This window comes from Sorex fumeus, unplaced genomic scaffold, assembly GCF_029834395.1.
Source record: "Sorex fumeus unplaced genomic scaffold, SorFum_2.1 ptg000026l, whole genome shotgun sequence".
NCBI lineage: Eukaryota > Metazoa > Chordata > Mammalia > Eulipotyphla > Soricidae > Sorex > Sorex fumeus.
Genome location: NW_026606083.1, coordinates 2,906,156 through 2,931,623, shown reverse-complemented (window position 1 = coordinate 2,931,623; position 25,468 = coordinate 2,906,156). Strand labels below are relative to the sequence as shown.

Genomic DNA, 25,468 nt, shown 5'->3' with positions numbered 1-25,468 from the left:
TTTATCTGATAAGTCTGCAGTGAATCTTAAGGATGCTCCTTTGTATAAAACTTCATTCTTTGATCTTGCTGCTTTCAGTATTCTATCTCTATGGTTTTCATCATTCTGATTAGGATGTGCTGTGGAGTATTTGGATTTCTTTTAGCTGATACCCTTTGGGCCTCCTGAATTTGGGTGTGTACACTCTTCAGCTCCAGGAACTTCTCAGCAAAGATGGCTTTGAAGGTTGCTACTTCATCAGGGTTGTCTTCCTGCCCCTCTGGCACCACAGTGATTCTTATGTTGTTCCTCTTGAATTCATCCTTATATTCTTGTCATCTGTTTGTTTATTTTGAAGGTCTTTTCCATCTTCAGCACTTGTCTGGAGATTTTCTGCTCCTCAATTTGGAGCTCACTGATTCTATCCCCAGCAGCTATTACTCTGAGACCTTACAGTGGAGTTTGCATTTCACCTACCAGGTTTTCTGCTTGTATTTTCATTTGTGTTTTTCTCATTTCTGCTTTCATATCCTCTTGTATTTTATTGGCAGTGTGTCCTATTGTTTCTTTGAGCTCCTTATGCATCCTTAACATTTCCATTATTAGAGAAATAATGATAACAATTTTTTTATCACAGAGGTTATGTAGCTCTTTATTACTTGTTGGGTCATCTGGGCAAGTGACTTCACTCTCTAAGCCTGGTGGGTGTCTGCCTTGCTTTACCATTGCACACTTTGCAGTTTGGAGTTTTTTCTTCTGTGTTGTTTTGGGGTTAGGAACCTACAGATAGTGCATCTTTGTATGTTTACAGTGAGCTATGGAAAGGTGAAGAAATGTGAGGCCTGGGTTCACTGGTATCGCTTATATAGGAAATAGATGAATTTCTTTGCACAACATTAATGCAAACATTAGTTAATGGCAATTGACACTGGGGTGAGATTGATGTTGAAATATTATATGTCTAAAGCTAAACTATCATTAACTTTATAGATCACTATTCTTTAATCGAACTTGGGTTGGCCAACCCGAGTTCGATTCCTCCGCCCCTCTCGGACAGCCTGGAAAGCTACCGAGAGTATCTCGCCCGCACGGCAGAGCCTGGCAAGCTACCCGTGATGTATTTGATATGCCAAAACACAGTAACAACAAGTCTCATGATGGAGACGTTACTGGGCCCGCTCGAGCAAATTGATGAACCTGGACCCTGACTGACTTTTTTTTATTTTTTTTTTGTTTGTTTGTTTTTATTTATTTATTGAATCACTGTGGGAAAGGTTACAAAGCTTTCAGGTTTATGTCTCAGTCATGCAAATATCAAACACATTTCCCTTTACCAATACTTAATTTTTACCATGAAGAACCCCAATAAAACCCCACCCCCCACCCTTCCCAGTCCCTGTGAGGCAGATGAATTCTAGTTAACACTCTATCTGCTTTGATTAGATTCATTGTTTCAATAAAAGATTCACCACTATTATTTAGAGTTTACTCCCCCCCCCAAATCAGACATGCTGAAAAAGCATTGTGAAGTGATTTGCTTTCTACAGCTGGGTTCAAGAATTAAATGTTGGTTTTGGATTTCTGCTATTTTACCTATTGACCCTGGAAGTATTTCTACTGAAAGTCAGATAGTTAAGAAATTGGTTTCTGTGTTCTGGAGTCGTGGCCGTGCTGGAGAGCCGCTCGCGGGGGGCAACCGGTGGCCTCGGTAGGGCGTGAAGGGCGGAGCGAAACGCCCCCCTTCCCATGAGGTTTTAGTCGCCCCCACACTCCCGGCTCATACCTGCTGTCCACAAGGCTCCCATGTGGCCGCCATCTTTCTTTCCAGAGAGGAGAGGGCGAATGGGGCAACACCCTTTCCCCTCCGGCAGACTTGATGGCCTGGATCAATGCATAGTCCGTTAACTTTTCTGCTCCAAGCTGCTGGGTTCTGCATTAAGTCCTTGTGCTTCTGGGGCCGTGGCTGTGCTGGAGAGCCGCTCGTGGGGGGCAACTGGTGACCTCGGTAGGGCGTGAAGGACGGACCGGAACGCCCCCCTTCCCATGAGGTTTTAGTCGCCCCCACACCCCCGGCTCATACCTGCTGTCCACAAGGCTCCCATGTGGCCGCCATCTTTCTTTCCAGAGGGAGGAGGGCGGAAGGGAGCAACACCCTTTCCCCTCTGGGCAGACATGATGGCCTGGATTAACGCATAGTCCGTTCACTTTTCTGCTCCAAGCTGCTGGGTTCTGCATTAAGCCCTTGTGCTTCTGGGGCTGTGGCCGTGCTGGAGAGCCGCTCGTGGGGGGCAACTGGTGACCTCGGTAGGGCGTGAAGGACGGACCAGAACGCCCCCCTTCCCATGAGGTTTTAGTCGCCCCCACACCCCCGGCTCATACCTGCTGTCCACAAGGCTCCCATGCGGCCGCCATCCTTCTTTCCAGAGAAGAGAGGGCGAATGGGGCAACACCCTTTCCCCTCTGGGCAGAAATGATGGCCTGGGTTAACTCATCGTCCGTTCACTTTTCTGCTCTAAGCTGCTGGGTTCTGCATTAAGTCCTTGTGTTTCTGGGGCTGTGGCCGTGCTCCAAACTTAACTCTGATTTTCAGGGAGAAAGATTGGGTCGTTTACTTCTCATTGATCACTTTGTATATAGAGAGATGTTGCGGGGCCGCGTAAGTGGCCGTGTGGTTTTGAGAAAAAGTCCTTGTTCCCGCATACTCGAGCTGTGTTTGTGGAGGCTTCTGGTCACCGGGGTTCCATCTGGGGGAGGCGGGATGTGGCACCTACTCCATCTGGAACTTGCCGGTGCTCTCGGCTCTTTTTGGAACCTGCTTTTTCTTTTTTTTTTCCTCCGGGATCCCGCACCCTCCATGCGTTCCTTCTCTTATGCTGAACGCTACAAAGATGGCGCTGGGGGGCGGGCTGTGGGCGTGACTTCCGGAATCAGAGGTTACCTGGGAGGTGTAGTCCGGCAGATTTGAGAAAAAGTCCTCGTTCCCGCATACTCGAGCTGTGTTTGTGGAGGCTTCTGGTCACCGGGGTTCCATCTGGGGGAGGCGGGATGCGGCACCTACTCCATCTGGAACTTGCCGGTGCTCTCGGCTCTTTTTGGAACCTGTTTTTTCTTTTTTTTTTTCCTCCGGGATCCCGCACCCTCCATGTGTTCCTTCTCTTATGCTGAACGCTCGACTTTTTTTTTATTCTTTAATAAAATATTAAAAATCTTAAAAGTTGAAATTAAAATGAAAAACTTTTTAAAAAGAGTGATAGAGCTAAATATCCAAGCCATAAAATCAATAACACTGAATTACAAAACCCAAACTATAATCACTTGATCACTTGACATCTCCTTACTCATCGATTATCTCAAGTGGGTGCCAGTAATGTCTCCATTCATGTTTTCTGTACACACATTACACAAACTATAATGACCAAATATAAAAGGTGCCTGTCAAGATGGCATCTGGTGCAGATCAAAACCACAATGAGATACCATCTCACACCTCAGAGACTGGCCCACATTCAAAAGAGCAAAAGCAACCGATGCTGGCGTGGATGTGGCGAGAAAGGGACACTCCTTCACTGTTGGTGGGAATGTCCACTGGTTCAGCCCTTCTGGAAAACAGTATGGACGATTCTCAAAAAATTAGAAATTGAGCTCCCATTTGACCCAGCAATACCACTCCTGGGAATATATCCCAGAGAGGCAAAAATGTATAGTCGAAGTGACATCTGCACTTGTTTGTTCATTGCAGCACTCTTTACAATAGCCAGAAACTGGAAGAAACCTGAATGCCCAAGAACAGATGACTGGTTAAAGAAACTTTGGTACATCTACACAATGGAGTACTATGTAGCTCTTAGAAAAGATGAAGTCATGAAATTTACATACAAGTGGTACAATATGGAAAGTATCATGCTAAGCGAAATGAGTCAGAAAGAGAGGGATAGACATAGAAAGATTGCATTCATCTGGGGGATATAAAGTAACAAAGTATGAGATTAATACCCAAGAATAGCTGAGATCAGCACCAGGAGGATTACTCCATAACTTAGAGGCCAGCCGGGTATCCTAGAGGAAAGGGCTGTTCAGATAGAGAAGGGAGCACCAAATAAAGGATGTTTGGAGGATCCTCCCAGGAGGGGAGATGCATGTGGAAAGTAGACTATGGACTGAACATGTTTGCCACTCAATGCCTCTTTTGCAGACCACAACACCCAAACGGAGAGAGAGAACACAGGGGATTGCCCTGCCACAGAGACAGGGGGGATGGGGGGATGGGGGTGGGAGGAATATTATCCATGGTGGTGGAAAATGGGCACTGGTGGAGGGATGGGTATCTGATCATTGTATAATTGAAACCAAAGCACAAAAAATTGTAAATCTACAACTTAAAAAATAAAATAAAATAAAATAAAATAAAAAAAAAAAAAGATGGCATCTGGGGTGGGTGTGGGGCATGTAGGAGAGGAAATCTGGGAACACTAGTGGAGGGAACTTAACACTAGTGGTGGGACTGGTGATGAAATATTATATGTCAAAAAATCTAAGTATAAATGACTTTGTAATTCATTGTGCTTAATAAAATAAAATTGGGGGGAACATATTTAAAATGGAGTTCTTATGAAAAAACTTCCATAAATACTGAATATTGCAATTTTATTTATTAATTAATTTATTTATTTTTAATATTGCAGTTTTAAATTTTAGGGATCATGCTGGGTGTAGTGTGGAATTGCAATCAAATAAATCTATAAAGTAGCTAGTAAAACTTCCTTAAAATAATCCTATGCTTACAGGATTGTTATTTATTATTTAATTTAACTTGGCTGGAGTGATAGCACAGTGGGTAGAGCGTTTGCCTTACATGTAGCTAATCCGGGTTCAATTCCTCCATCCCTCTCAGAGAGAACGGCAAGTTACCGAAAGTATCTCGCCCACAGTCCAGACCCTGGAAAGCTCCTTGTGGCATATTCGATATGCCAAAAAAGTAACAAGTCTCACAATGGAGACCCTACTGGTGCCCGCTTGAGCAAATTGATGAACAATGGGAGGACAGTGCTATGTTCTATAGTGCTAATTTAATTTAGCTCTAAAGTTTCAAGTTACTAAATATCTGAGATACTTAGTAGTGATTTCTGTCATTGTTGAAGTGTTGTGTTTGTCATGGGGTCTGGGATGCAGGCAATGAGGGCTCTAGGCCACAGCCTGCATTAGGATCAAGTTGTGGCAACAATGCAAGTCAACCACTTGATTCCCTAGACTAACTCTCTGGCCCTCATCTGTTTGAATCCTTTACTGCTTAGGCACATTTGCCTGACTCAGAAGTTCTAGACCCGCTGATCTTGAATGAAGTGGCATGAGACAATGAGTGCGTGTCTGAATTGTACCTCTATTATAAACACTAAGACCTTAAGAGACCAAATAAGTTAGCCTCCTTGATCTGATAGCATGAGCTAATTATGACTAATAAGCACAGACAGAATAAGAATATTGTACTCAATGTTATAAAAAAAAAAAAAAGAAACTTTTGGTTGTTTTTGTCTTGGGGACACACCTGGTGGTACTTAGGACTTACTCATGACTCAGTGCTCAGGGATCACTCCTGGGAAGCTTCAGAAATCACATAGAGGACCAGGGATCAAAAATGAATTGCCAGCTTGCAAGGCAAGTACCCTGATTGGTATACTATTTATTTGGCTTTTGTTCTTCTTTAGACTAAAACACGAAAAGATTAGAACATTTAGTTTGTCTTTAGACAAACTAAACCATTAATTTTAATTTTCATTTACTCTAATTTCCCAGATATGTTTTTAAAAATTTGGGTTTCTTTCCGCGTCCCTTGCGGTGAGCGTCGGGTCTGGGCGGCTCCGTCTGCTCTGCTGGTAAACGGCCAAGAGCATCTCAGCGGGTCCACGGCCGCCACAGGCCCACTCTGGGATTGGAAGATGGTCGGCTGGAACAGCACCATCGCCACCGGCGTCTGAGGCGCCCTTTTCATCAGCTACTGCATTTACTTCGACCACAAGAGACAGAGTGACCCCAACTTTAAGAATGGACTGCGAGAACAAAAAAAAAAAAACAAACAAAAGCTTGCTAAGAAGAGAGCTGGGCTTTCCAAGTTACCTGACCTTAAAGATGCTGAGGCTGTTCAAAAATTCTTCCTTGAAGAAATACAGCTTGCTGAAGAGTTACTAGCACAAGGTGAATATGAGAAGGGTGTAGACCACCTGACAAATGCCACTGCTGTGTGTGCGCACCCACAGCAGTTGTTGCAAGTGCTACAGCAAACTCTTCCACCACCAGTGTTCCAGATGCTTCTGACCAAGTTTCCAACAATTAGTCAGAGACTTGTCAGCGCTCAGAGCTTGGCTGAAGATGATGTGTGGAATGAGAAACAAATGTCAACTTAATAATCTCAATTAAACAATATTTTAAACTGTTAACTCGAAAAAAAATTGGGTTAGTTTCTATTAGACTTTAGGTTGGAGCGATAGCACAGGGTAGGGCATTTGCCTTGCACGCAGCCAACATGGCCGACCCGAGTTTGATTCCTCTGCCCCTCTCGGAGAGCCCGGCAAGCTACTGAGAGTATCTCGCCCGCACAGCAGAGCCTGGCAAGCTACCTGTGATGTATTCGATATGCCAAACACAGTAACAACAAAGTCTCCAATGGAGACATTACTGGGCCCGCTTGAGCAAATCGATGACCAGCGGGAGGACAGTGACAGTGACAGTGATATTAAAATTAATTCTGCCATAGAGTCAGGCTTGGGGAGGGTGATGGGAGGGAAAATGGGGACATTGGTGCTGGGAAATGTATACTGGTAGAGGAATGGGTGTTGGAACACTGTATCACTAAAACAAATTATAAACAGCTTTGTAAAGATCTTCTCATAGAGATTCAATAAAATCTTAAAAATAAAATAAATTTTATTAAAGCAAAAAATTAATTCTAATTAAACCATCTGGAGGCCTAATTAAACACAAAAGATGGAGCACAGAAACATGTAAACAAATACAAACAGATCTCTTAGTTCTCATTAAATTTTAGCCACATGTACTAATTTGTGTGCTTGATTTTTGTGGTTAGTACTTCTTCTGGCGGGGAAAGACACGGTGTGAAGATCAACAGGTACGGGTTAAACCCAAGTCTCTGGTGAGTAAAACATGTGTTTCAGTCCTTTGAGCTAACTCCCCAACCCTTCTTTCTTTAAAACTAGAACCTATGGTGATGAGGAGAATAGTTGAAAGGGCCCGTGGATAATCTTTTCACAACAGAAGTCCAGGATTAATCCCCAGCACAAGGTTTCCTGAGCACTGCCAAAAGTGACTCCTGAGCACTGAGCCAGAACAGCTCCTGAGCACTTCTGGGTGTTGTGAACTTCCCCTCACCCCAATATGTTTGGACTGCCAATATACTGTAGGTAGATAGACAAGAAGGTGTTCATGGTGATGAGATTTTAGGAAGAGGTCATAGCAAGATGACATTTGAAGTTGTCAAGTCACCAGTCCTAAAATGGAAAGCATGAAGGCATGAAAGCATCACCAACATGCAGAAATTGAGGTACCAGCTAAGGAGTGCGAATCCTCTCAGGAAAAAAAAAAAAACACCTCCAGTGGTCTCTGAGTTTATTGAAAAGCCAAGAATAAGTCTTGAACACAACGAGGTGTGGCACAAAAACCAAAAGAAAAAAGAAAAAAAACATTCCAAGAACAGTCCTCTTCAGATTTTGGAAAAGAGCATCACAGACTCAAGGCTTTGATCATATTCTAACTACAAAGACCCAGGTAGGACAAAATGAGAAATGCATACTCTAAACATACTCTAAAGCCCTTTGTATGGTCTGTGAAAGCCAGCCATGCGCATTTTCTGGGAAAGAGCTTTTGCTGCCCAAATCACAACCTCTCCTCCAACTTCCTCTTCTTTCCCCTCCCTTCATACCCGTCCTACACATTCTTCACTCTGATTTCTCTTATACTTTTCTAAATAAAGCTATTTTCCTTTGCTATTTGTATCCTCCTGAAATTCTTTTGAATTGTAAAGACCAGTTTCTATGTTGTGTCTCTCAGTGGATTCCAGGTGCAGCCTCACAGGTGTCTCATGGGGCTGGAGGGACACTAGTGTCAATGCTGTGCAGGAGCCTGTAGCCAACTCTATTAGTCCTGAGTCAGTCCAGGTGCTTCCCTGGGTGGCCGAGGTGAACAAGAAGAAAGTGGAAGAATTCTTTTTTCACAGCATTTTTTTCTTGTTCCTCAATTTGCCCAAGTTACCTGCCACAGTTGGCAACATAAGCAGGAATCATCAGACCTACAACATAATTTGTCAGTCACCTGGAGAACCCACTTTTTTTGGTGAGAGACCATTATTCCACTCACAACAAATGTTAAGAAAGTACAAAAATTTGTATTTTTTAATTTTCTAATTACTTTTGCTTTAAGAAATAATCCTTAAACTTACATTTTGAAGAATAGATCTTTGACATGGGAATGATCCCATTTCAGTCCCCAGCATGGCAAAAGGTCCCCTAAGACCTGACAAGGGTCATTTCTGAGCACAGAGCCAGATATTGCCTCACAGTAATATTGGATGAGATCTCCCCCAAAGAATAGTTCTTAAAGGTGGGGGCAAAAAAATCGCATTAACACAAACATTTAATTCCAGCCTCATCTCAGTTTCAAGCTAACACTTTGTAAAGCATAACTGTCCTATCAACCTGATGACCCATAACACTAAGTATAAATTAAAATCTCTTAAAGAGATTAGCCTGTTTCCAGGATGTAAGTATGCAATTTGAAATATAAATGAATAGGGGCTCTTCTAGAGACATTCTGTGGTAAATGCATGTGAGACTAGAACAACCTTAAGTGTCCTACCCACAGAGCCAGAAGGACCAGAGCAAAATTATGTCTTTGTTCTCCTTCTTTTTGACTGGCTAATTAGAGGGAATTGAAGGCAGTTTGAGGTGTTACCATGAGAATGCTCTGATCCTCTCTTTCTAAATCAGCAGATAACAACAATGACAGGATTTTGGGGGGTTTTTTTTGTTTTGTTTATTTGTTTAGTTTTGTTTCAGGGCTACACCTGGCTCTACTCTCAGAAATTACTAGAGGTACTCAAGAGACCAACCATATTGGATGCCTGGGACTGAAGCCTGGTTGATCACATGAAGGCCAATGCCCTACACACTTCAGTAGTACCACGTCAGCCCCAATAATGACAATCTCATGTGATCTGTCATGTCTAATTATTGTCACTTCAGGGATCTTCTGCAGTAGAACAGACCAGAGAAGTCTTTGACATTTTAATATATCAAAATTTTAAGAAATACGATAATTTTCACCTCAGCAAGTTGAGGTAATTTTGTGAGAAAGTTGTGGATAATGGACTCCCCTCTTGGGAATAAACTTTCCAATTATCAACTACTCGGACATATTGCTTCAAAAGATTCACTCAAGCAGTAAATTTCAACCACATCAGATGTGTCTCCTCTGTGTGTGTGTGTGTGTGTGTGTGTGTGTGTGTGTGTGTGTGTGAATCTGTTTGCCCCTATTTGCTTGTGAAAGGTCTCAGGAATAACCAGAAAAGCTCACTGTACTTTTTTTTTTTAAACTTTTTGGGTCACAATCGGAGATGCTCAGGGGTTACTCCTGGCTCTGCACTCAGGAATTACTCCTGGCGGTGTTTGGGGGACCATATGAGATGCTGGGAATTGAACACGGGTTGGCCACATTCAAAGCAAACGCCCTACTCGCTGTGCTATTGCTCCAGCCCCGATCACTGTACTTTCTACTCCCCTCCCACATTTACTCATTCCTCACCTAGCTCTACCACAAATTCTTATAAAGTTAAAGGTCTATAAAAATAATAGCTCATTTACATAAATTTCCTGCATAGCTGTGGTGGAGATGCACGGGACAAGGCTCCCAGGAGCAATGCTAGGTGGAGTTCTGTCCCAAGAAAGTTTGCTCTGTCAGTTTGACCTGTGTATCCTTTAATAAACTGCTTGATTTGATCTTGCCAAAATATCTTGCTAAGGCTAAATTCTTTTATGAATGCACCTCTCAAATTCCTTAATGCATCTGTGTGCAACTGTAAATGAAGTTCCTGCCAGAATAAATATTTTTTTAAATTTGAATTATTAGCTCACAGTGGTTCAATAAAAAAAAGCTATAAAAAATTAGAGTTCTCCACAAGAAGAAAACATCCAACCTCATGAAAAAATGGAGTGACAAAATGAACAGAAAATTTCTTAAAGAAGAAATTCAAATGGCAAAAAAGCACATGAGAAAATGTTCTACATCACTAATCATCAGGGAGATGCAGATCAAAACAACAATGAGATATCATCTCACACCACAGAGACTGACCCATATCCAAAAGAACAAAAGCAACTGGTGTTGGCGTGGATGTGGCAAGAAAGGGACCCTCCTTCACTGGTGATGGGAATGCCAACCAGTGGTGGTTTAGCCCTTTTGGAAAACAATATGGATGATTCTCAAAAAATTGGAAATTGAGCTTCCATTTGACCCAGCAACACCACTCCTGGGAATATATTCCAGAGAGTCAAAAAAAAGTACAGTCAAAATGACATCTGCACTTCTATGTTGATTGCTGCACTGTTCACAATAGCCAAAATCTGGAAAAAACCCGAGCGCCCAAGAACAGATGACTAGTTAAAGAAACTTTGCTAACTGAAACCTCATGGGATGGGGGGCGTTCCCGGCTCGTCCTTCAGGCCCTACCAAGGTCATGAGTTGCCTCCCACGAACGGCTTTCTGGCAGAGCCATGGCTCCAAAGCCACAGAAACCAATCTCATAATTATTATCTGGCTCTTGGCAGAAATACCTTCAGGCTTAATAAGTAAGCGACCGCACTACATCATATGGTTCTCATAACTAACTGTAGAAAACAAATGATTTCACAATGCCTTTTCAGCAGTTCTGATTGTTGGGTGTAAACTCTAAACAACAATAGGGCTCTTTTGTCGAAATAATGAATTTAATCAAAGTAAAAAAAATAAAGAAACTTTGTTACATCTACACAAGGGAGTACTATGCAGCTGTTAGAAAAAGATGAAGTCATGAAATTTACATACAAGTGGTACTTCATGGAAAGTATCATGCTAAATGAAATGAGTCAGAAAGAGAGGGACAGACATAGAAAGATTGCATTCACCTGGGGAATATAAAGTAACAGAATGGGAGTTGAACACCCAAGTATAATTGAGATAAGTATCAGCAGGTCTGCTCCAGGGCTTGGAAGCCGGCCTTACATGCTGGGGGAAAAGGCAGCTCAGTTAGAGAAGAGAACACCAAGTAAAGGATGTTTGGAGGACTTGCTTGGGATGCAAGATGCATGCTGAAAGTAGACTATAGACCAAACATGATGGCTACTCAATACCTCTATTGCAAACTACAACACCCTAAAAGAAAGAGTGAGCAAAATGGAATGCCCTGCCACAGAAGCGGGTTGGGGTGGGAGGAAGGGATATGGGGGTGGGAGGGCTACTAGGATCATTGGTGGTAGAGAATGGGCACTCGTGAAGGGATGGGTACTCGATCATTGTACAACTGAAACCCACGCATGAAAGTTTGTAAGTCTACAAATGTACCTCATGGTGTTTCACTAATAAAAATGAATAAATAAAATTTAAAAAAAATTAGAGTTCCGTGTTTACTGACCCATATTTTCCTATTATTTACATTAAAGAAGCAGTCAGGCTCTTCTTTAATTAGTACGGATTTATTAAAAAATAAGAATCATAGTTTGGGTACATGGCTAAGGGGCAGATTCACATTAAAGGCTAAGCAAGAGAGATGGTTTAAAGCATGAAATCTGATGCTATCGTTGGTTGCAAGGTCTTTTTCCATGATTGGTAGGCAAATACCTTCAGAAAGAATTTTGCAATTCAAAAGCAGATTGACGTGGCAGGTGACTTCTTATGTCTAGTATAAGAAGTTTTCTCAAGAGGGCTTGATGGTCGTTTAAAATTTGTTTTGTTTTGTGTTTTCTCCACATCCAATATGGTCAGAGTATCCTCCAGGATCTGTGCTCAGAGCACTCCTAGAGTTGTGTGGCCCTGGGGATTGAAAACTGCTCACCACGCCTGCTGCTGTCTACAAGCTTTCTCTCTAGCCCCTAGATGACCTTTCTTCACAATGTCTAGATTTGGCTTTTCCAATGCACATAGTAGGTAAAACTAAGCTCAACTGAAATCCTGTAGGCTAAGTAGTAGCTGTTGCTTTTACCCTAATCTTTTATTTTCTTTATGGGGCCGGAGCGATAGCACAGCGGGTAGGGCGTTCGCCTTACAAGCGGCCAACATGGCCGACCCGAGTTCGATTCCTCCGCCCCTCTCAGAGAGCCCAGCAAGCTACCGAGAGTATTCGATATGCCAGACACAGTAACAACAAAGTCTCCAATGGAGACGTTACTGGGCCCGCTCGAGCAAATCGACGATCAACGGGAGGGCCTTTACCTTTACTTTTACCTTTATTTTCTATAATTACTTAGAAGAATGAAGCTTGGGGACTACTGACCTGCTGCAGATTTATTGGTAACTAAGAAACATCATTTTATCTTGTGATAGAGGATGAAATTATTCCCTTCTTGTCATGTGAAAGTTTCTCCTTTATCCCTGACTCCCCATATATATTAAACACAGGATATACATTGCTGAATCACCCCACAAATGTGGGTGGATTCCATGGCTAGAACCATGGCCCCCAACTCCATAGCTGACTGACAGGGATGGCCAAATGCTGGTTGAAAATCAGTGATCATTTATTCCAGTCGTGCAGTGTTAGTTTTTAGTTATACAGAAATAGGCCAGAGCTATATCATCGTGGATAGGGCGTTTTCCTTGCATGCAGCAGAACCGGGTTCGATTTCTCTGTTCCTTTCGGAGAGCCTGGCAAACTATTGAGATTATCCCGCCCGCATGGCAGAGCCTGGCAAGCTCCCCATGGCATATTCAATATGCCAAAAATAGTAACAACAAGTCTCACAATGGAGACGTTATTGGTGCCTGCTCCAGCAAATCAATGAATAATGGGAGGACAGGACAATGCTACAGATATCCTGAAGGGATACACATAGGTGTGGTCCAACATTATCATAACAATAGACAGATGTAAAGCCCTGTCTTCAGGGAAAGTTCTTCTAGGAGATTAACTCAAAGACAAAAATCTCATCTCCGGATTCAGCACTCTAGATTACTAGGAGATCTGCTCAAGCATGGGATTCCATTTAAGGTGTATTGCTTCCTCCTTCACTTAGCTAGTAATCCATTTAAACAATCATATTAAATTTACTTCTTTCTAATATTTCTAGTCGTTTTATATGAACACAGCAAGCTTAAATATAATTAAGTTTAAAGAGTGGCTCCTCCTGGTGACATTTTGCTATATATCCCAGACTACAATTCTCAGTCCAGGTTAATCTTTCCTAACCCTAGCAGGGATAGGAGAGTATAGTATCAACTGTTTTCCTGTGTCTATACAAAAATGACATTGCTAAACCATGCAAAGGACATAAAGGAAAGAGAGAAGCAATATAGGACTAGGAGTGCCTGATGGAATTTAGTATGCCTCAGAACCACTGTGGTGGGAGTAACTCAATAAAATTAAGCTCCCTGCTGGAAGAGCAAGGACAAACCAATGTTATTCAACAGGTTTTTCCAAATTGTGTCTATTATAAATAGTGCTACAATAAACAAGGGAGCACAAATGTCTTTTCTGAGTAGGGTTTTTATTGTTTGGGTAGATGTTCAGAAGTGTGATTGCTAGAAACTCAATTCTTTTTTAAAATGTCAAAATTGTTCAAGGGGGAATGCCCTGCCACAGCAGCAGGGTGGTACAGGGGTGATGTGGGGTGGGAGGGATGCTAGGACCCGTGGTGGGGGAAGATGGGCACTGGTGGAGGGATGGGTACTTGATCATTGTATAACTGAAACCCAAGCACAAAAATTTATAAGTCTATAACTGTACCTCATGGTGTTTCACTAATAAAAAAATGATAAAAAAAATTGTTTCCCGAAGAGTTTGAAGACAAGCCAAGATGTTCAAGACAAGCACCTAACCTACTCTATTATCTCTCTGGTACTTAACCAAATTTTTTGGCATGTGATTAACCAGTTTTTCCAACACCATTTTTGAAGAGACTTTCATTTCTACATCTCATGCTCTTAACTCCTTTGTCAAGGATTACTTAACAATATAACTAAAGATCTGTCTCTGGGCTTTCAATTCATAAGCTGTGCTGCATCAGAATAGAGAAAATAAAAATGTTAAACAAACAAAAAAGATGCTACAACTGAAGCGACAGTACAGTGTGTAAGGCACTTGCCTTGCACACAGCAAACCTGGGTTTGATCTTCTGTTTCCCATATGGTGGGTCCCTGAATTTTCCATGAGTGATTCCTGAGTGTGGAGCCAGGTGTAAACCCTGCACACAGCCTAGTTTGATTCAAAACAAAAAAAGCCCAGTTCAGACCCTTACCTCACACCATGCACAAAAAAGATTAAAAACCCTGCTTTCAGATCTGATTTCATGAACTATATAGCGGAAAACATAGGCAGAAGTTTCCATCTAGAAGTATCCTCAATAGTTCAACACCACTATTCAAACAAAGATAAAAATTGTCTTTATGCTTCCGTATTCACAACGCCTGGACATGACTGGGTGTAGTCCAAAAACAAAACAAGCAAAAATGTATTAGTAATAATATCATAACTAGTAGGACTGGAGCTATAGCACAGCGGGTAGGGCGTTTGCCTTGCGCGCAGCCAACATGGCCAATCCGAGTTTGATTCCTCCGCCCTTCTCGGAGAGCCCAGCAAGCTACTGAGAGTATCTCGCCCTCATGGCAAAGCCTGGCAAGCTACCCATGACGTATTCAATATGCCAAACACGGTAACAAGTCTCACGATGGAGACGTTATTGGGGCCGCTGGAGCAAATCGATGAAGAACGGGAGGACCGTGACCGTGATCATAACTAGTATAATAAAATAAAAATGATACATGATATTTTCTCTTTTTGGTGGGAGGGGGAGTTGGGGCCACACTATCTGATGCCCAGGGGACGTTTTGGTGCCAGAGATTGAACCTGGGCTTCCTGCGTGAAATGATAGACTCTGTCATTTGAGCTATCTCCCTGTCCCCATTTCTACTTTGTTTATTGCACCAAAAAGCTAAGTTCAGAAGTCTTGATAAATGAAGTTCTCCAGAAGAATTTCTACCGTAATCACACTGGAAAATCATTAGAGATTTAATTAAACAATACAAAAAGTGGTTATCTGTTTAAATAGTAATTAAACCTGGCATTTCTCCATTGTCTCTACAGATCTCTCTGCCAGACTAAAAGCCTGTGAAAATAAAGTTCTCTTAACTTTGCCTTTTAACTAGGTATGTCGTTGTGAATTAATGGTTTAGGAGGCAGTTATACCTGTATTAGAAAATTTATTTTTTAATTTATTTATTGAATCACTGTGGGAAAAATTACAAAGCTTTCAGGTTTAAGTCTGGTTCATGCAATCATCAAACACATTTTCCTTCGCCAGTACTTATTTTTCACCACCAAGAACCCCACCATACCCCCCCAACCCTCCCAATGCCTGTGAGGCAGATGAATTCTAGTTAATACTCTATCAAATTTGATTAGATTCACTGTTTCAACAAAAGATGCACCATTATTTTTTTTTCCCTTAATTTTATTTTATTTTTTTTAAAGTTGTAGATTTACAATTTTTTGTGCTTTGGTTTCAATTATACAATGATCAGATACCCATCCCCCACCCCCATCCCCCCATCCCCCCTGTCTCTGTGGCAGGGCAATCCCCTGTGTTCTCTCTCTCCTTTTGGGTGTTGTGGTCTGCAAAAGAGGCATTGAGTGGCAAACATGGTCAGTCCATAGTCTACTTTCGACATGCATCTCCCCTCCTGGGAGGATCCTCCAAACATCCTTTATTTGGTGCTCCCTTCTCTATCTGAACAGCCCTTTCCTCTAGGATACCCGGCTGGCCTCTAAGTTATGGAGTAATCCTCCTGGTGCTGATCTCAGCTATTCTTGGGTATTAATCTCATACTTTGTTACTTTATATCCCCCAGATGAATGCAATCTTTCTATGTCTATCCCTCTCTTTCTGACTCATTTCGCTTAGCATGATACTTTCCATATTGTACCACTTGTATGTAAATTTCATGACTTCATCTTTTCTAAGAGCTACATAGTACTCCATTGTGTAGATGTACCAAAGTTTCTTTAACCAGTCATCTGTTCTTGGGCATTCAGGTTTCTTCCAGTTTCTGGCTATTGTAAAGAGTGCTGCAATGAACAAACAAGTGCAGATGTCACTTCGACTATACATTTTTGCCTCTCTGGGATATATTCCCAGGAGTGGTATTGCTGGGTCAAATGGGAGCTCAATTTCTAATTTTTTGAGAATCGTCCATACTGTTTTCCAGAAGGGCTGAACCAGTGGACATTCCCACCAACAGTGAAGGAGTGTCCCTTTCTCGCCACATCCACGCCAGCATCGGTTGCTTTTGCTCTTTTGAATGTGGGCCAGTCTCTGAGGTGTGAGATGGTATCTCATTGTGGTTTTGATCTGCATCTCCCTGATGATTAATGATGTAGAGCATTTTCTCATGTGCTTTTTTTTTTTTCGGATTTCATCTTTGAGAAAGTTTCTGTTCATTTCATTGCCCCATTTTTGGATGGGGTTGGATGTTTTCTTCTTGTGGAGTTTAACCAGTATTTTGTATATCCTGGATATCAACCCCTTGTCAGATGTGTATTCGGTGAATATCCTTTCCCATTCTGTAGACTGTCTTTGTATTTTGGTCACTGTTTCTTTGGAGGTGCAGAAGCTCCTTAGTTTAAGATAGTCCCATTTATCTATCTCTGTTTTCACTTGCTCAGCCAGTGGCGTGGCATCTTTGAAGATACCATTAGCTTCAATGTCATGGAGGGTTTTGCCAACTTTATCTTCAATGTACCTTATGGTTTCTGGTCTGATGTTGAGGTCTTTAATCCATTTTGATCTTACTTTTGTACATGGTGTTAGGCAGAGTTCTGAGCCTATTTTTTTGCATGTAGCCGTCCAGTGATGCCAACACAATTTATTAAAGAGGCTTTCCTTACTCCACTTCACATTACTTGCACCTTTATCAAAGATTAGATGAGCATATGATTGAGGAGAGATGTCAGTGTATTCAACCCTGTTCCATTGGTCTGCAGTTCTGCCTTTGTTCCAGTACCATGCTGTTTTAATTATTACTGCTTTGTAGTACAGTTTGAAGTTCGGGAGGTTGATTCCTCCCATTTTCTTTTTCCCAAGAATTGCTTTAGCTATTCGTGGGGGCTTATTGTTCCATATAAATTTCAGGAGTGTTTGCTCCATTTCTTTGAAGAATGTCATGGGTATCCTTATAGGGATTGCATTGAATTTATACAATGCTTTCGGTAGTATTGCCATTTTGACAATGTTAAGTCTCCCGACCCATGAGCAGGGGATATCTTTCCATTTCCTCATGTCCTCTTTTATTTCCTGAAGTAGCGTTTTGTAGTTTTCTTTGTACAGGTCCATTACTTCCTTAGTTAAGCTGATTCCTAGGTACTTGATTTTCTGGGGCACAATTGTGAATGGGATTGTTTTTTTCATGTTGCTTTCTTCTCTCTCACTGTTTGCGTATAGGAAAGCCATGGACTTTTGGGTATTCATTTTATAACCTGCAACTTTACTATACGAGTCTATTGTTTCTAGGAGTTTTTTGGTGGACGTTATTGGGTTCTCTAAGTAGAGTATCATATCATCTGCGAATAGTGAGAGCTTGATTTCTACCTTTCCTACCTGAATGCCCTTAATATCTTTTTCCTGCCTAATCGCTATTGCAAGTACTTCCAGTACTATATTGAACAGCAGTGGAGAGAGTGGGCATCCCTGTCTCGTCCCTGATCTTAGAGGGAAGGCTCTCAGTTTTTCCCCATTGAGGATGATGCTTGCTGTAGGCTTGTGGTAGATGGCTTTAATTATGTTGAGGAAGGTCCCCTCTATACCCATTTTGGCTAGGGTTTTCATCATAAAGGGGTGCTGGATCTTATCAAATGCTTTCTCTGCATCTATTGATATGATCATATGCTTTTTATCTTTTCTTTTGTTGATATGGTGGATTATGTTGATTGATTTCGAATGTTGAACCATCCTTGCATCCCTGGGATGAATCCTACTTGGTCATGGTGTATGATCTTTTTAATGAGTAGTTGGATTCTATTTGCTAGTAGTTTGTTGAGGATCTTTGCATCTGTGTTCGTCAGGGATATCGGCCTGTAATTCTCTTTCTTTGTGGTATCTCTGTCTGCTTTTGGTATCAGTGTGATATTTGCTTCGTAGAAACTGTTTGGAAGTGTTTTTGATATTTCAATTTCGTGGAAAAGCTTAAAGAGCATTGGGAGTAAGTCCTCTTTAAAGATTTGGAAGAATTCACTAGTGAATCCATCCGGGCCAGGACTTTTGTGCTTGGGGAGACTTTTTATTACCATTTCAATTTCCTTGATGGTGATAGGTCTGTTCAGGTATTCCAGGTCTTCTTGGTTCAGCCTTGGGAGTCTGTAGGAGTCTAGGAATTTATCCATTTCCTCGAGGTTTTGATGTTCCGTGGCATAAAGCTTCTCAAAGTACTCCCTGAGGATCCTCTGAATTTCTGTGGTTTCTGTTGTAATGACCCCCTTTTCATTTCTGATTGGGTTTATTAGGGTTTTCTCTCTCCCTTTCTTTATGAGTTTTGCTAGAGGCTTATCGATCTTGTTAATTTTCTCAAAGAACCAGCTCTTGGTTTCATTGATCTTTCGGATTGTTTTTTGGGTTTCCATCTCGTTAATCTCTGCTCTGAGTTTTATTATTTCCTTTCTCCTGTTCGGGTTGTGCTCCTTTTTTTGGTCCTTCTCCAAGCTCTTAAGCTGTGAGGTTAGGTTACTTATGTGTGCTCGCTCCTCCTTCCTGAGGAATGCTTGTAGAGCTATAAACTTTCCTCTTAACACAGCCTTTGCTGTGTCCCATAAGTTTTGGTAACTCGTGTTCTCATTTTCATTCGTTTCTAGGAATCTTTTGATTTCCTCTTTGATTTCCTGTCTAATCCACTCGTTGTTCAATAGTGCACTGTTTAATTTCCAGGTGTTTCATTTAGTTTTCTGTTTTTGTGTGTGGTTTACTTCTAATTTCAGCGCATTATGGTCTGAGAAGATTGTTGATACAATCTCTACCTTCTTAATTTTATGGAGGCATGTTTTGTGGCTCAGCATGTGGTCTATCTTGGAGAATGTTCCATGTACGCTTGAGAAGAATGTGTATTCAGCTTTTTGTGGATGAAGTGTCCTGTATATATCTACTAAGTCCCTTTCTTCCATTGTTTCCCTCAAATGAAGTATGTCCTTGCTAAGCTTGAGTCTGGTTGATCTATCAAGAGGTGACAAAGCAGTGTTGAAGTCTCCCACTAGTATTGTGTTGCTATTGATGTCTTTTTCCAAATCTATGAGTAGTTGTTTTAAGTACTTTGCTGGTCTCTCATTAGGTGCATATACATTTATTATTGTAAGTTCTTCCTGTTGTACAGATCCTTTGATCACTAAGAAATGGCCTTCACTGTCTCTTATGACCTTCCTCACTCTGAAATCGATGTGGTCTGATATAAGGATGGCTACCCCAGCTTTTTTATGGGAGCTGTTTGCCTGTAGGATTGTTTTCCAGCCTTTGACTCTGAGTCTGTGTTTGCTTTGACTATTGAGATGCGTTTCTTGCAGGCAGCAGAATGTTGGGTTCAATTTTCTAATCCATCCTGCCACTCTATGTCTTTTAATTGGTGCGTTTAGCCCATTGACATTCAGAGAGACTATTGTTATGGGATTTTGTCCCATTGTTCTGTTAGAATTTGGTGTATTTGAGGGGCCTTTCTTGCCTTAAAGTAGCCCATTTAGTTGTTCTTGTAACCATGGTTTTGAGTCTATGAAGTTCCTGAGCTGTTGTTTGTCTGTGAAACTGTGTGTTGTTCCTTCTATTATGAATGAGAGTCTTGCTGGGAAAAGTATTTTTGGGGAGGAATTTATTTCATTGAGTTTTTTTTATTATGTCCCACCACTGTTTTCGGGCCATGAGGGTTTCATCAGAAAAATCAGCTGTGAATTTTAAGGATGCTCCTTTGTAAGAGATTTCTTTCTTCGATCTTGCTGCTTTCAGAATTTTGTCTCTGTCTAAGGTTTTGGTCATTTTGATCAGAATGTGTCTTGGGGTATTTTTATTCGGATTTCTTCTAGCTGGTACCCTTCGGGCCTCCTGAATGTGCTCACATGTTTTCTTCAGCTCTGGAAATGTTGTAGCAATGATGTCTTTGACAGTTTCTTCTTCATCGAGGTTTTCTTCCTGTCCCTCTGGGACTCCAATAATTCTTATGTTACCCCTCTTGGCTTCATCACGATCTTCTCTTGCCATCTGTTCCCGAATTGTGAGTCTCTTTTCCATTTTCTGCTCTTTTCTGGAGAATCTCTGAACTTCATCTTCGAGCTCACTGATTCTGTTCTCAGCCGCTCTTACTCTGCTGCTGAGGCCTTCCACTGAGCTTTTCAATTCGCCTACGAGATTTTTCAGGTCTGACATTTCTGATTGCATTTTCCTCATTTCTGCCTTCAGATCCTCTTGTCTTCTATTGGCATTGCTTTCCATTGTTTCTTTTAATTCCCTAAGCATCCTAAGTAGCTCCCTTCTGAATTTCTTGTCAGAGAGGTTGTCTAACACTACAGTGCTGTTGGTGTCATCTGGGCTAGACTCTTCAATATGAATGTTTGGTGGGCTTTTGCGTTGCTTTACCATTGTGAGAGGTGTGGTTTAGTCCTTCACGTTCAGTGTTACTATTCTGCTTGATATGCAGTGTGAGTTAAGATAGGCTTATGAGTTATTGGCAACTGTGTTTCTAGTGGCTGAGCTAAAATAGAGAAGTTTCCATCTAAGAAGTTAGCTTATGGTTCCTATGGCATATGTAGTGGGAAAATATTTCGCGGCCGCATTAGCGGCCGCGGCTCTGGAAAGAGTCCCTGGCACTGGGAGAGGAGTTGGGAATGTCTCCTGTTTGGAATTGGAGCCGTTCAGCTTTGTTGCCCAGAGCTGGGCCTCTGTGCCCGTCCCACGCAGATCAGGGGTTGAAAACCGGCTGTCTAGGGGCTGTTTCTAGCTGCGCGTGCCCAGAGAGGAACCCAGGCCCTTGGGGGCGGGCTGTACCTGTTGGAATTGGAGCCGTTCAGCTTTGTTGCCCAGAGCTGGGCCTCTGTGCCCGTCCCACGCAGATCAGGGGTTGAAAACCGGCTGTCTAGGGGCTGTTTCTAGCTGCGCGAAGATGCACCATTATTATTTAGAGTTTACACCCCTAAATCAGACCTGCTGAAAAGGCATTGTGAAATCATTTGTTTTCTCCAGCTGTTTACAAAAAGCGAATGATTTTGGATTTCTGGTATTTTACTTATTACGCGTGGAAGTATTTCTGCCGAGAGACACATAATTATAAGATTAGTTTCTGTCGCTCTAGAGCCATAGCCATGCCAGAGAGCCGCTCATGGGGGTCAACTCGTGACCTCAGTAGGGCGTGAAGAACGAACGGGGAACGTCCCCCTTCCCATGAAGTTTCAGTTGCCCCGTCAGGACTGGTTCATACCTGTCTATCCAAGAGGCTCTGAGGCGGCCACCATCTTGCTTTCCAGAGGGGAAAAGGCAGAAGGGAGCAACACCCTTTCCCTTCCGGGCAGGCATGGTGTCATGGATTAATGCATAGTCCATTCACTTTTCTGCCACAAGCTGTCGAGCTCTGCTCTAAGTCCTTGTGCCTCTGAAGCCATGGCCGTGCCAGAGAGCCGCTCATGGGGTCAACTCATGATCTCAGTAGGGCATGAAGAACGAGCCGCGAATGCCCCTCTTCCCATGAGGTTTCAGTCGCCCTGTCACGACTGGCTCATACCTGGCTTTCCAAAAGTCTTTGAGGCGGCTGCCATATTGCTTTCCAGAGGGGAAAAAAGCAGTATTAGAAAAATTTTGACCTTGAATTAAGAGAAGAGAAAGTAGATGCCTGAATCTATCTGAAATGTGTTTTGACTGAAAGAAAGCCAAAAACTAATCCGTGATGTCCAACACAGAAAACTTTCAAAAGTCTTATCTTGATGTCTAGAATGTGAGAAAGAAATGGAACATGATGCAAAGTAGTGTGGTTAAAAAGTTCTTCTGGTGTAGCTCTTCAAAAAAATATAGTTTTAGGTAATCTATCTAATATTTACTTTCATTTTATCATCTGTAAAAGTATCTAAATTTTGAAGAACAGTAGAATTTAAAAATGACAACATTTATTTGCTATAGTTAAAGTACCAGTCACCAGTTACAATCACAAACAGAGAACAGATGTCAAGAGAAGATAGGGATGAAGCCAAGAAGAATAACATAAGAATTATTGGAGTCCCAGAAGGACAAGAAGAAATCCCTGACAAAGAGGAAACTGTCAAAGAGATCATTGCTACAACATTCCCAGAGCTAAAGAAGACATGCGACCACATTCAGAATGCCCAAAGGGTACCAGCTAGAATAAACCCAAATAAAAATACCCCAAGGCACATTCTGATCAAAATGACAAAAACCTAAGGGAGAGACAAAATTCTGAAAGCAGCAAGATCAAAGAAAGAAATTGCCTATAAAGGAGAATCCTTAAGATTCATAGATGACTTGTCTGATGAAACCTTCAGGGCCTGAAAACAGTGGAATATAGTGAAAAAAACTCAACAAGATAAATGCCTCACCAAAAATACTTTTTTCAGCGAGACTCTCATTCATAACAGAAGGAGCAACACACAGTTCCACAAAGAACACCTCAGGGACTTCATAGACTCAAAATCATGGCTACAAGAAGAACTAAATGGATTAATTTAAGACAAGATATGCCTCTCAAATATACCAAACTTTGGCAGAAAGATGGGACAATACCCTATAACAATAATCTCAACACCAAAGGGCTAAACACATCAATTAAAAGAGACAGAATGGCAGGATGGATGAGAAAATTGAACCCAACATTCTGCTGCCTGCAAGAAACACACCTGAACAGTCAGAGCAAACACAGACTCAGAGTCAAAGGCTGGAAAACAATTCTACAGGTAAACAACCCCAATAAAGATGCTGGAGTGGCCATTCTGATATCAGACCACATTGATTTCAGACTGAAGCAGGTCACAAAAGACAGTGAAGATCATTTCTTATTGATCAAGGGAACTGTACAGGAAGAACTTACACTCCTAAATATCTAAATATATATGCACCTAATGAGGGACCAGCAAAGTACTTAAAGCAACTACTCATAGACTTGAAGGAAGACATTGATAGCAACAAAATATTAGTGGGAGATTTCAACACCACTTTATAACCTCTTGATAGATCAACCAGACTCAAACTTAGCAAGGGTATACTTTATCTGAAAGAAGAAATGGAAGAAAGGGGCTTAGTAGATATATACAGGACACTCCATCCTCAAAAAGCTGAGTATACATTCTTCTCAAGTGTGCATGGGACATTCTCTAAGATAGACCACATGCTGAGCCATAAAACATACGTCCATAAAATTAAGAAGATAGAGATTGTATCAATGATCTTCGCAGATGATGCACTGAAAATAGAAATAATCACACACAAAAACAGAAAATCACATTAAACACCTGGAAATTAAACAGCTCACTATTGAACAACGAGTGGCTTAGAAAGGAAATCAAAGAGGAAATCAAAAGATTCATGGAAATGAACAAAAATGAGGACATGATTTACCAAAACTTATGGGACACAGCAAAAGCTGTGTTAAGAGGAAAATTTATAGCTCTACAAGCATTCCTCAGGAAGGAAGAGTGAGCCCACATAAATAACCTAACCTCACCGTTCAAGAGCTCAGAGAAGGATTAACAAAAGGAGCCCAACCCAGGCAGGAGGAAGGAAATAATAAAACTTAGAGCAGAAATAGATGAGACAGAAAAAAAAAAAACCAATTCGAAAGATCAAAGAAAGCAAGAACTGGTTCTTTGAGAAAATAAACAAGATCTATAAAACTCTAGCAAGACTTACCCAAAAAAAGGGAGAGAGAAAAACCTAATAAACCAATTCAGAAAAGAAAAGGGGGACATTACAACTGAAACTATAGAAATCCAAAGGATCCTCAGAGATTACTTTGAGAAGCTTTATGCCACAAAACATGAAAACCTCGAGGAAATGGATAAATTCCTAGGTTCCTATAGCCTTCCAAGGCTGAACCAAGAAGAACTGGAAAACCTGAACAGACCTACCACCATCAAGGAAATTGAAACGGTAATAAAAAGTCTCCCCAAGCACAGAAGTTCTGGCCATATGGATTCACTAGTGAATTCTTCCAAATTTTTAAAAAGGACTTACACCCAATTTATATGGAACAATAAACCCCATGAACAACTAAAACAATCCTTGGGATAAAGAAGATGGGTGGCATCCTCCTCCCCAACTCCAAATTGTACTTCAAAGCACTGGTAATTAAGACACCATGGTACTGGGCTAGAAACAGACCTGCAGATCAATGGAACAGAGTTGAATATTCTGTCACAGACCCCTAAATATATGACCACTTAATCTTTGCCTAAGGGGCAAGAAATGTGAAGTGCAACAAGGAAAGCCTATTTAAAAAGTGCTAGGAAAACTGGATAGCCATCTGCAAAAAAAAAAAAAAAAATGAACTCTGACCTCTGTCTAATGCCAGGCACAAAAGTCAGATCTAAGTGGATTAAAGACCTTAATATCAGACGTGAATCCAAAAGGTACATAGAGGAAAATGTAGGCAGAACTCTCCACGGAATTGAAGATAAAAGCATCTTTAAGGATGAAACAGCACTGATCATGCAAGTGGAAGCAAACATAAACAACTGGAACATCAAACTAAGAAGCTTCTGCACTTCAAAAGAAACAGTGACCAAAATACAGAAAGAGCCCACAGAATGGGAAAGAATATTTACCCAATACCCATCTGATAAGGAATTAACATTCAGGATATACAAGACACTAGTAGAATTGTACAAGAAAAAAACCTCCAACCCCATCAAAAAATGGGGAGAACAAATAAACAGAATTTTTCTCAACAAAGAAATACACATGGCCAAAAGGCACATGAAAAAATGCTCTGCATCACTAGCCATCAGGGAGATACAAATCGAAACAAAAATGAGATATGATTTCACACCACAGAGACTGGCACACATTCAAAAGAACAAAAGCAACCAGTGCTGGCGTGGATGTGGGGAAAAAGGGACACTCTTTCACTGTTGGTGGGAATTCCCACTAATCCAGCCTTTCTGGAAAACAATATGTACAGTCCTTCAAAAACTAGAAATTGAGCTTCCATATGACCCGGTAATACCACTTCTGAGAATATATCCTAAGGATGCAAAGAAGCACAGTAGAAATGACATCTG

At 41.5% G+C, this 25,468-nt stretch overlaps 1 pseudogene; it reads left to right on the top strand.

The window, feature by feature from the left end:
• Positions 1-5,912: 5,912 nt before the first annotated feature.
• Positions 5,913-6,396, top strand: LOC130024061 (mitochondrial import receptor subunit TOM20 homolog; annotated as a pseudogene).
• The last annotated feature ends 19,072 nt before the right edge of the window (positions 6,397-25,468 follow it).